At 48.5% G+C, this 11908-nt stretch overlaps 1 protein-coding gene across 1 annotated transcript in view; it reads left to right on the top strand.

Annotated features, from left to right (window-relative positions):
* The first annotated feature begins 3814 nt into the window (after positions 1–3814).
* LOC137521307 (sorting nexin-19-like) overlaps positions 3815–11908 on the top strand; it is a 317109-nt gene continuing 309015 nt past the window's right edge. Inside the window, exon 1 of the mRNA XM_068240399.1 lies at positions 3815–3920. The gene's annotated coding sequence lies outside the window, so the exon portion shown is untranslated. The remainder of the gene's footprint in view (positions 3921–11908) is intronic.

Genomic DNA, 11908 nt, shown 5'->3' with positions numbered 1-11908 from the left:
TTTTTTTATGTAGTTATTTGTGTGCTAGGCACTGTACATACCCATGTCTATCTCATCATGTCATGTCACCTCGGGTATCCTTTAAGATTTGTTTTATTTTTTTTAAATAGGTGGAAGTGCAATATAGTCATGGCAGATGGCCAGAGGGAGCAGAGTAGAGTTGTGTTGTGGGGATGCAATCCTGTTCCCATCGCTTGAATTTCTCCTTGACCCATTATTTTTTTTTTCTTTTGCCTCCATCCCCATGCAAATCTCTGCTATTGCCACCCCATGAAAGGGGTTCAGCTCCTTATCATCCCTGAGCTGACCCTGTCTAAATCTATACCCTCTCAACCCTGTGCCTGTCAAGCTCTTTACTGTCCCCATACCTGTCCCCACCCCACATTCTTAATTGAACTTGTGAATTAAACACGAAAAAAGTGGAAATCCACATTGTGTTTATTGTATAGTCAGTAAGTTTGTAAAAACCTAAAAAAGGCATATCACCACTATTGTAACTAACATACCATAGTACAAGTAATTACATAGCTTGCATAGAACATTACACAACCCTGACTGAAGTGTTAAAAGCATATTTTTTGCATTCCAGAGGTGTACAGTGGCTTCTTGGCACCTAAGATGATCCAATGAAAAACTTTCCCTTAACCACTTTGCTACCAGCAGTGGCAGCACTACACCAGTTTAAATTTGTATGACTTTCATTCTCCAAGGAAATCGTGAAGCTCTAAGAATGTTTGTATGTTTTTCATAGCAAAGAGAAATTTCTATTAGTAAAACAGGGAACTGTGCCATCTTGGATGATTGCTGGTATAGTTTAGAAACTCCTGTGTCACAGATGAGTTAGACTTCAAGGCTGTGGATCCAGGAGCAACCCGGATAACTGAGAGTGCTATTAGGATTATGCTTGTGGCAGATGGCCCCTTGTAAGCCAGAACAATTGTCAGCAATATCCTGCCCATGGCAGGGTGTCACTAATAATGTTATGAACCAATCATAAATGTCAGAGACTGACAAAGAAAGTGCAAACTAGTAGCCATGAAGATAACCCAAGAAGAGGGTTTGGCACATAAACTGAGTGTGCCCATTTTCTACAATCAATTTTATCTGTAAAGTATTTGGTTTGTGCGAAAATTGTTGGCTGATATAAAAACTATTTACTGTTATTTTAATCTTAAAGAGTTATCTGATGCTTTGATCAACGAAGCTAAATATTATACAAGTTAAAGGGAGGGTAAGACGGGGCTAATGGGCATATTAAAGGTATAGGTAATTTATTTTGTAACATTTTTAAATGCAATATTTTTTTGATCACTAGATGTCCTCACACAGTCTACTTAAAGGGGCACTACAGTGAATAACTGTAAGTGTAAAATATGTGTGTAATGATCTGCTCTGCTGTCTGCAGAGGCAGACAGCTTTTTGACCATTTTGTAGGTCTGAGTGCTGCAGGTCCCTGGAAAGGAGACCTGTCTTCACTCTGCAGCTTGCTGAGCTGCTGCTCTGGTGAGGAATTTGCATCCACTTGGCATGCAAATTGCTTAGCTGCTTCCTTTGATGGCTTGCAGTACAAATACCATTTCCTCCCAGAATCCCTTGTTGGTCATGATGGTTTGTTCCTGCTAACTTACCTGGAGTCTCAGCCTTTGCTAATTGTTTGCTAAGATTATCTTACAGTAATTCCTTGGGAGTGCACTAGCATTCCTTCTAGCGTAGTCAGGTTGTATTATCTGTTTTGCCTTGTACTATCTGTTGCGATTGTCTTGTCGCCAGCGGCGGTCGACAGGAAATCGTTCTGTCTGTTGGGATCGCATTCGCCCTAGCGGTAGAGGCGGTGGTTCCTTCTGTATTCTGCCTTAGGGGTGCAAGCCAGAGCAGCAGTTGCTACTGGTAGCCCCATCTGTCTGTCTGTTTGGATCGCATTCGCCCTAGCGGTAGTGGTGGTGGTTCCTTCTGTACTTTGTCTGGGAGTGTAGGCCAGAGCTGCGGTTGCTACTGGTTACTCCTTCAGTCTGTCTTGTCTGGAACGAACGCTTGCTGTAGGCTCGGTGAGGTAACCGTTTAGCAAGCGTTCGCGTTCTCTATTCATTTTCATGTTACATTGGTTAGTTAGGGTTGGTGTGTTTTGTCTCTGTTGTGCTTTTTGTGCGGAGACCGTGCCATTAGCGTGCTTTGTCGCTGTTGCGCTTTTCATGCGGCGACCGCGCTTAGCGAGTGCGTTTGTTATTTTCCTTGGCGTTCTGATCATTGTTATTTGGTGTGTCTTTCTTGCTACACTTGTGCTCTGACTTACTCGGTCTTGTGTCACTGTTGGCAATCGCCACTCTTGCGATTGCGTTCCCACTTGGTTTCCGCTGTTGTGTGTTCACAGTCGCCAGGTGGCGACTAGATTGGTGGACACACATACATTCTGTCTCTGTGCTCACTCTCTCTCTCTGAGGGCTATCTTGCCCTGCATTGTTGCAATTCGTACAATTCCCAACTGGCATCTGTGGCAGTGCAGAGGGGTTGCACTCCACAGCTCCATCTGCCAGTGGGAATTTCCCTCTAGGAGTGCATTGCACCAAAGCTGGGTTCTGTTGTTTCAAACGCTTGTGGAGGATTTCCGCAGTGTCAGCGCACATCTTGTGCGCTGACCCTGGAAATAATTCCCTAATCGTTACAATGTGCAAACATATACAAATAAGAAGTACATTTTTTCCAGAATAAAATCAGCCATAAATTACTTTTCTCCTATGTTGCTGTCACTTACAGTAGGTAGTAGATATCTGACAGAAGTGACAGGTTTTGGACCAGTTGTCATACTCACGCTCCCGCAGCTCGGTGTTGGCCTCCGTCTCGTTTGGTACGCGCACGCGTCACTCGGCGCAGCTTGAAATCTGTGGTAGGGGGCGTGTGCACGCTTGCGTCACGGCGGACGCGACTCTGCGTACGCATGCGCGGAGTATTGCGTCCGTATGGGCGCATGCGTGGCGTACATACGTACGAGCCAATCAGCCGTCCTGCCTGTATAAAAGGCCAGTCTCTCCAGCAGTCAGGTGCTGTTCGTTCTGACAGCTAGTGTGGTTCCTGTGTTCCCTGCTTCGACCTTATCTGGTTATCTTGCTAAGACTCCTGTTGTGACCCGGCCTGTCTGACTACTCCGATTCTCTCCGCTGATCTGACCCCTGCTTGTGACTCCGACTACTCTTGCCTGCCGCGACCCTAGCCTGGACACCGATTATTCTTGCCTGCCGCCTGCCTCGACCCTAGCCTGGACACCGATTATTCTTGCCTGCCGCCTGCCTCAACCCTAGCCTGGATACCGATTACTCTTGCCTGCCGCCTGCCTCGACTCTAGCCTGGATACGGACTACTCTCAGTTGTTCTCAGCTTCCACTCCAACTTCCGGTATATTATCTGTGGTCTCCTGCACCCACCAAAACTCCACCAAAACTTCCACATCGAGGTGTCCCAAACCTCAGCACCATCTGGGATTCTAGTCTTCCACTACTTGGTGTGGCCTGTTCTCTAACTCACTGTTAGGGTCCTTCCTTGAGTGTAACCTGGTGAACAATAGGCCGCTGAAAGTCCATCGTCCCTTGTGGGGCGCTCTGGTGAACACCCGTGGGCACTTAGATTCTATACTCTTGGGGGATCCTCACCTCAGTGGGAAGGTCAACATGTTCTCGCAATAACACCAGTCCACTATTTATAGGGGATTCTGAAGGATATATTTATTTTCAAAAGCACTTAGTGAATGGCAGTTGCTCTGTCCAACTGCCAAAAAAACTGTGTAGGGAGCAGGGAAGCTTGCAAGTATAATTCTTTAAATCCTTTTTCGGGAATATCTTTATAAAGAATAAAAGCCTTGCTGGGAATCCCCGATGAAGAGATGGACTAGTCCAAAACCTGTCACCTCTGTCAGATTTCTACTGCCTACTGTAAGTGACAGCATTATAGGAGAAAATTAACTTATGGCTCATTTTACTCTGGAAAAAAAATGTACTTATTTGTATATGTTTGCACATATTTTAAATTTTACAGTTTTTCGCTGTAGTGCCCCTTTAAAGGAACACTATCAAACTAAGTGTTCTAAAATGACAATGTACATATGATGTCTAAGTAGCTGTGTAAACATTTTCCTACTTTTCATGTTAAAGGGAACCAGAGAGGAAGCTATGTAAAATATAGAGAAAGCTTTTATACATACCTGGGGCTTCCTCCAGCCCCATAAACCTGGATCGCTCCCACGCCGCCGTCCTCCGCTTCCTCTATCGGCAGTACCGGATCCTGTCACTTCCGGCGGATGCGGCCAATTTTCCGCATGAACAGGGGCTCCCTCCATAGCCTTACGCATAGCACACGTAAGGCTAAGGAGGGAGCCCCTGTGATGCGGAATATTGGTCACGTCTGCCCGCCGACTGTCCGACTGGAGGAAGTAACGGGACCCAGTACCGGCGGACAGAGGAAGCTGAGGACGGCGACGTGGGAGCGATCCAGTCTCATGGGGCTGGAGGAAGCCCCAGGTATGTATAAAACCTTTCCTCCCAACGTCTCTGGTTCCCTTTAAATATCAGAGGCAAAAGCTAGCTAGATTTTAGCTACGTTTGGAATGTCTCATTTGCATAGGTGAATCTCTGCAGAACAGTGTAAGATTGAAGCAGAGTTCTATGAAAACCCTGTCAGGTTTCACACACACAATTACAAATATTTATGTTGCACATAAGATACATTTCCTCTGCTCTCTGCAGGGGGCTCAGTCATAGAAAGGCAGAGCTTTCTCTCTCTCACACAGGGTTAACAGATGAAGTGTGAGGGAATTCCCCCTCCACTCATGGCTCAGTCTGCCATCAGATTTGCAATCAGAAAAGTGAGAAAGGAATTAGATAACAGTAAACAAACAGATAAGAATTCAAATGTATACACCAGTACTTACAGTGGAATGCAAAAGTTTGGGCAACCTTCTTAATCGTCATGATTTTCCTTCATAAATCGTTGGTTGTTATGATAAAAAATGTCAAGTTAAACACATCAAATAGGAGACACACACAGTGATATTTTAAAAGAGAAATTACGTTTATTGGATTTACAGAAAGTGTGCAATAATTGTTTAAACAAAATTAGGCAGGGGGGCGGCGGGCGGGTGGATGTTTCCGTCCCGCCCTCTTCCTCCCCATTCCCCTCCCCCCCCCCTTCCCCGCGGTCTCTTAAATATGGAAATAATCACGGCTAAGATTAATGTGACACAATGAAAAAGATGTGATACTGGAGGTCACACACAGAAATGGAATTGTAGATATAAGAAAATAAGATAGTGTTTGGCTGGAACTTGAACACAATGGGAAATGGGGATTGGGTGTGTGTGGCGGGGAGAGTAAAGGTGGTGATATGTGTTGGATAAGAAATATGGAAATTGACACGGTTTAACCTAATATGAGGTAGTGAAGAAGATGTGGCACTGGAGGGATTTGGACTGTGTTTGTGGGAAGGAGATCGGGGCAAGGGGATGGGTCTCCCCGTGGGGGGGCCTCAGGGGGGGGGGGGGGTGCGGGCCGGGTGCGGGGAGGGGGGTGCTGTAGTTGCGCCCCCCTGTCCCGCTCCCCCCCCCCCTGGCCCCCCCCCGGGGGGGAGAGGAAAGACAGTAATGTGCTTTGGATAAGAAATATGAAAATTAACACGGTTTAATTTAACACGAGGTAGTGAAGAAGATGTGGCACTGGAGGTATTTGAATGAAATCTATGCGGGGAGATGGATGTGAGAAGGTTTAAATTGGATATATATTTTGTGTGAGATCAGTGCCAGTACGAATATAGGATAGAATAATGTACTGATGGCAAGATCATCAGAAAGTGTATATAGTAGAGAGGGGGCTGGAGCCACGGCGCGGACCCCGTTAGTAGAAAGGGGGGGTGCGGAGGGGGGGGAGGGTTAGAAACTATAATAAAGATAAGAGAAAAAGGGGGACGCGCCGTGGCAAAGTCCGGGGGGGGGGGGGTAGCTGGGTCTGGTTTTGCTTTGGTTTTGTTTGGGTTTATTTTATTTTGTGGGTTTTCTCTCTCTCCCCCCCCCCCCCCCTTGTTGGGTTGGTCCTTCTTAGGACGTGGTGGAAATATGAGATAAGCAGGGCTTCATGGGGGGGGGGTCGAGCTTCCACGTTTTAGGGGGTTGGTGGCTTAGTACCCAGAAGGCGGAGCAGCAAGCCTAAGAAACTGGGGAAGGGTTTCGAGGGGAAAGATTCCTTGGGGAGGAAAAAAGGGGTGTGGATGGATGGGAGGGGAGGTATGCTGCAGGATGAGTGAGAAGAGAGGTGTGGATGTGGGAGGGGGGGAGAGAATGGGAGGAAAAAGGGAAAAAACGGATACTGGGACAGAGCAGAGAATAAGGAAGATATATAAAGATGAAGTTAGGTAGTCTAAAAATTTTGTCACTGAACGCCAGGGGTTTGAATATACTGGAGAAGAAAGCATCCATTCTTAAGTTATGCCATAGAGAGGGGGCAGATATGATCTGCCTACAGGAGACCCACTTTAAAGCCCCATGCGCCCCAAAGCTTTATGATAGGTATTATAATACAATATATTTGAGTGGTTTACAATCATCTAAAGTGAAGGGGACAGCTATATTACTGTCGAAGGATATCCCATTTGTTTTAAAGGAAGAATACGCGGACCCACAGGGGAGATTTAATTTAATTAAAGGTGAATTGAAGAATAGGATGGTCATGGTGGGGTCATACTACGCTCCAGGTGTTAAACAGGTAGAAGCCCTGGGGAGATTTATCAAAAAATTGGAGGTATTTAGGGAGGGGGGGGGGGTGATAAAATGTACAGACTAGTGTTGGGCGAACAGTGTTCGCCACTGTTCGGGTTCTGCAGAACATCACCCTGTTCGGGTGATGTTCGAGTTCGGCCGAACACCTGATGGTGTTCGGCCAAACTGTTCGGCCATATGGCCGAACTAAGAGCGCATGGCCGAACGTTCCCCGAACGTTCGGCTAGCGCTGTGATTGGCCAAACGGGTCACGTGGTTCGGACCCGAACGCGCTCTGATTGGCCGAACGGGTCACGTGGTTCGGGTAAATAAATACCCGATCCACATCATTTCTCCGCCATTTGTCTGTGGGTTTAGCTTTGGGTAAGCAGGCAGGGTAGTTCTCTCTCCAGCCAGGCTAGCCAGGGTACCCCCAGTCATTGTGTCGCTGCTGGGAACAGTAGTACACCGCTCACCCACACTATATAGAATTGTGTTTACTGCCACTCTGTGTCTCTGCTGGGAACAGTAGTACACCGCTCACCCTGTATAGCATTGTGCTCTGTGTCGCTGCTGGGAATAGTAGTACACCGCTCACCCACCACTGTATAGCATTGTGTTTACTGCCACTCTGTGTCTCTGCTGGGAACAGTAGTACACCGCTCGCCCACCACTGTATAGCATTGTGCTCTGTGTCGCTGCTGGGAACAGTAGTACACCGCTCACCCACCACTGTATAGCATTGTGCTCTGTGTCGCTGCTGGGAACAGTAGTACACTGCTCACCCACCACTGTATAGCATTGTGCTCTGTGTCGCCGCTGGGAACAGTAGTACACCGCTCACCCACACTATATAGCATTGTGTTTACTGCCACTCTGTGTCTCTGCTGGGAACAGTAGTACACCGCTCACCCACCACTGTATAGCATTGTGCTCTGTGTCGCTGCTGGGAATAGTAGTACACCGCTCACCCACCACTGTATAGCATTGTGCTCTGTGTCGCTGCTGGGAACAGTAGTACACCGCTCACCCACCATTGTATAGCATTGTGCTCTGTGTTGCTGCTGGGAACAGTAGTACACCGCTCACCCACCACTGTATAGCATTGTGCTCTGTGTCGCTGCTGGGAATAGTAGTACACCGCTCACCCACCACTGTATAGCATTGTGCTCTGTGTCGCTGCTGGGAACAGTAGTACACCGCTCACCCACACTATATAGCATTGTGTTTACTGCCACTCTGTGTCTCTGCTGGGAACAGTAGTACACCGCTCACCCGCCACTGTATAGCATTGTGCTCTGTGTCGCTGCTGGGAATAGTAGTACACCACTCACCCACCACTGTATAGCATTGTGCTCTGTGTCGCTGCTGGGAACAGTAGTACACCGCTCACCCACCACTGTATAGCATTGTGCTCTGTGTCGCTGCTGGGAACAGTAGTACACCGCTCCCCCACACTATATAGCATTGTGTTTACTGCCACTCTGTGTCTCTGCTGGGAACAGTAGTACACCGCTCACCCGCCACTGTATAGCATTGTGCTCTGTGTCGCTGCTGGGAACAGTAGTACACCGCTCACCCACCACTGTATAGCATTGTGCTCTGTGTCGCTGCTGGGAACAGTAGTACACCGCTCACCCACCACTGTATAGCATTGTGTTTACTGCCACTCTGTGTCTCTGCTGGGAACAGTAGTACACCGCTCACCCGCCACTGTATAGCATTTCTGTACTGCCACTGTACTGCTGCCAGTCAGCGTGTACTTTAAGGATAAGTGAAATGAAGAAGAAATCCTGTGAAAGAGGGAGGGGCAAGGGAAGAGGTGTTTCCCCTGACGGTTCACGTACAGGCCACAGTGGCGCACCGAAGAAAACCCACTCAATACCGCCCATGTTGTCCAGGAAATCAACCCTCACAAATCCAAAAGAACAGGACCAGATAATTAATTGGATGACCTCTCAAGCGTCCAGCAGTGGGTTAAGCAGCACCAGCACATCACGCACGAGGTCCGAGTCCTCAGCCAGTTACAAGGAGCCAGTGGGCACAAAGCTGACACAACCGGCAGCGACACCATGCACACAACTGCCAAATAACCAGTCCGAAGAATTTCCTCAGGACACAATGGGGTATTCGCAGGAGCTATTCCCAGCCCAACAAACTTCCACCTTTCAAAGGTCAATGGAACAGCCAGAAATGTTGTGCCCGGATTCACAACCATTTACTGTGGGAAATGTACCGCGCACTGAAATGCAAGGCGAGTCCGAGGACTTTGAAACCCAAATCCCAGAGCAAGTTGGGCAGGAGGGGTTTCAATTGTAGGAGGTCGGCCGAGAAGATCTGGAAGACGACGTTGGAGTGAGCTGCGCAGAGGTTGTTCTGGGGAGCTCTACTCCATGGCGGCGGCCCACAATCACATATGACGAGTTTGAGGAGATGGAAGAGGAGGAGGGTATGGACAATGTGGACACAGACCCAGATTTTGTATGTGAAGGAGAACATCGCCGTCGTAGCAGCACAGATGAGTCTGTTGAAGAACCCACTGCTGCACGAGTTCGCCTTGTGCCACAAGGTAGGCGGCGCGAAATTTCAGGCACCACAAGCGTGGAAGTTCAAGTGAGACGCAAAAGAGGCGCAAACAGAAATCGCCAGCAAGGCAGGTGCTCCAAAGTCTGGCCTTTCTTTGAAGACTGCAGTGAGGATGGTACCATGGTGATTTGCAAGGTGTGCAAGACCCGCCTGAGCAGGGGGAGAAATATTAACAACCTCTCCACCACCAGCATGACCCGCCACATGGTATCCAAACATCCCACTCTGTGGGTGCCAGGACAGGGTACCAGCAACACTGCCTCCCTTGGGGTCACCAGACTCACCACCAGACCCTCCTCAGCAGCAGCAGTAGCCCAGCCATTGCGTGGTTCACAACAACATTCACAAACATCAGACGACGCTGACACTGTCACTTTCGGGAATAGTGCTCTTGAGGTCTCCCAGTCTTCATCAAACACAACAACCAACAGCCGTTCAGTGTGCAGCCCTACGGTTCAGTTGTCTGTCTCGGAGATGCTTGAGCGCAAGAGGAAATTGCCAGCAAATGACCCCCGGGCCGTGGCACTAACAGCCAGCATAGCCAAGCTTCTGGCCTGCGAAATGCTGCCATATCGAGTGGTGGAGACAAACAGCTTCAAGGGCATGATGTCAGTGGCCATCCCATGTTACGTGGTTCCCAGCCGCTACCACTTTGCGTGCTCTGCAGTGCCTGAGTTGCATGAGCACGTGGTCAGCAAAATAACCCGAAGCTTGAAGAATGCCGTTGCCTGCAAGGTTCACCTCACCACTGACACCTGGACGAGTGCGTTCGGCCAGGGTCGATACATCTCCCTTACCGCGCACTGGGTGAACCTTGTGGAGCCTGGCAGCGATTCCTCACCTGCTACGGCGCGGGTGTTGCCCACGCCGCAAACAGCTGCACCGCCGTCCCTCCCACTGGATAACAACAGCAGCACCTACCTCTCTGACTCCTTCTCCTCCAACGCATCTCAAAGCTGTACCTCATCCGGAAACGCTAACCCAGCAGCAGTAGGATCGTGGAAGCAGTGCAGCACAGCTGTTGGCATGCGTCAGCAAGCGTTGCTGAAGCTGATCTGCCTTGGGGATAAGCAGCACACAGGGGACGAAATTTGGAGGGGAATAAAGGAACAGACGGATTTGTGGCTGGCACCGCTGGACCTGAAACCGGGCATGGTTGTGTGTGATAATGGGAGTAATCTCATTCGCGCTTTAAGGTTGGCTAAGCTGACACACATCCCTTGCCTGGCGCACGTGATGAACCTAGTAGTTCAGCGGTTCCTGAGGACATACCCAGGCGTGGCCGATCTTCTGTTGAAGGTGCGACGAGTGGCCAAACATTGTAGAAATTCCAGTACTGCTTCGGGGGCACTCGCCAAGATGCAGGAGCGCTTCAATCTCCCCCACCATCGCTTGCTGTGTGATGTCCCTACGCGCTGGAATTCTACGCTGCACGTGCTAGCCCGCTTTTGCGAGCAGAAGAGTGTAGTGGTCCAGTACATGACGGCGCAGTACCGAGGCGCATCCGGACAGCTGCCAAGCTTCTGTGGATCCGATTGGGCCAACATGTTGGACCTCTGCCAAGTCCTCCAAAATTTTGAGCAATCCACGTTGCTTGTGAGCAGTGACAACTCTTCAGTCAGCATCACCATACCACTGCTGTGTTTACTGAAGAAGTCAATGTTGAAAATCAAGGAAACAGCTGTCATGATGCAACTGGGGGAATCTGAAGGAGAAAACGATCAGCGTGATGATACCATCATCAGGCCATCTGCCTCAGGAAACGCTGGCCCCAGCAGCTATGACGAAGAAGAGGAGGAGGAACAGCTGGAGTTGGAGCAGGAATTTCATGCCACCACTGACGAGGGCCAGAGCGGTGCACGTTGGACTTCCACAATTCAGCGCGAATGGTCAGCAGAAGCAGACCAGGAAGAAGGTGACGACTATGATGCATCACAACAACTATCACAACGCTCACAAGAGGATGATGAGGATTCTGGCAGGACTCTGGCACACATGGCTCAATTCATGCTAGACTGCATTGAACGCGACCTACGCATGGGGCTTGATTTACTAGGAGGTGCTAACCTACTTAGCACGTCTAAAGTCTTAAAGCGGTTTAACACCCAGCATTACAACTTTGCTTTAAAAGATTGCTTACAGCTTACAAACTATTATGCCAGATTTTTTTTTAAGCAGAAATTCACTGAATGGGTTAAACATGACATTTTAGTGTTGGATTTAACTAGGAATCCGCATCCGTTCTTATCTTTAGTTACAAAATGTATCTTTATTTGGAATACAAATAGACCTTTGAAAAGCCTGCCGGGGAAGCCCTCTTTGTTCTCTCAGAGCAGTGTTTGTTTGTTACATTGTAGATAGATACATTTGTAACTAAACAAGCAAGCACGGAGGAGAATTTCTAGCTAAATGCAGCACTAAAATGTCATGTTTAATCCATTCAGTGAATTTCTGCTAAAAAAAAAATCTGGCATAATAGTTTATAAGCTGTAAGCAATCTTTTAAAGCAAAGTTGAAATGCTGGGTGTTAGACCACTTTAAGGCGCGCTAACCAGGGTGCTAAGTAGGTTAGCACCGGATTTCTCAATCAGA

The sequence above is a fragment of the Hyperolius riggenbachi genome, chromosome 6, assembly GCF_040937935.1.
Source record: "Hyperolius riggenbachi isolate aHypRig1 chromosome 6, aHypRig1.pri, whole genome shotgun sequence".
Classification (NCBI taxonomy): Eukaryota; Metazoa; Chordata; class Amphibia; order Anura; family Hyperoliidae; genus Hyperolius; species Hyperolius riggenbachi.
This window is presented reverse-complemented; position numbering and strand designations above follow the sequence as displayed.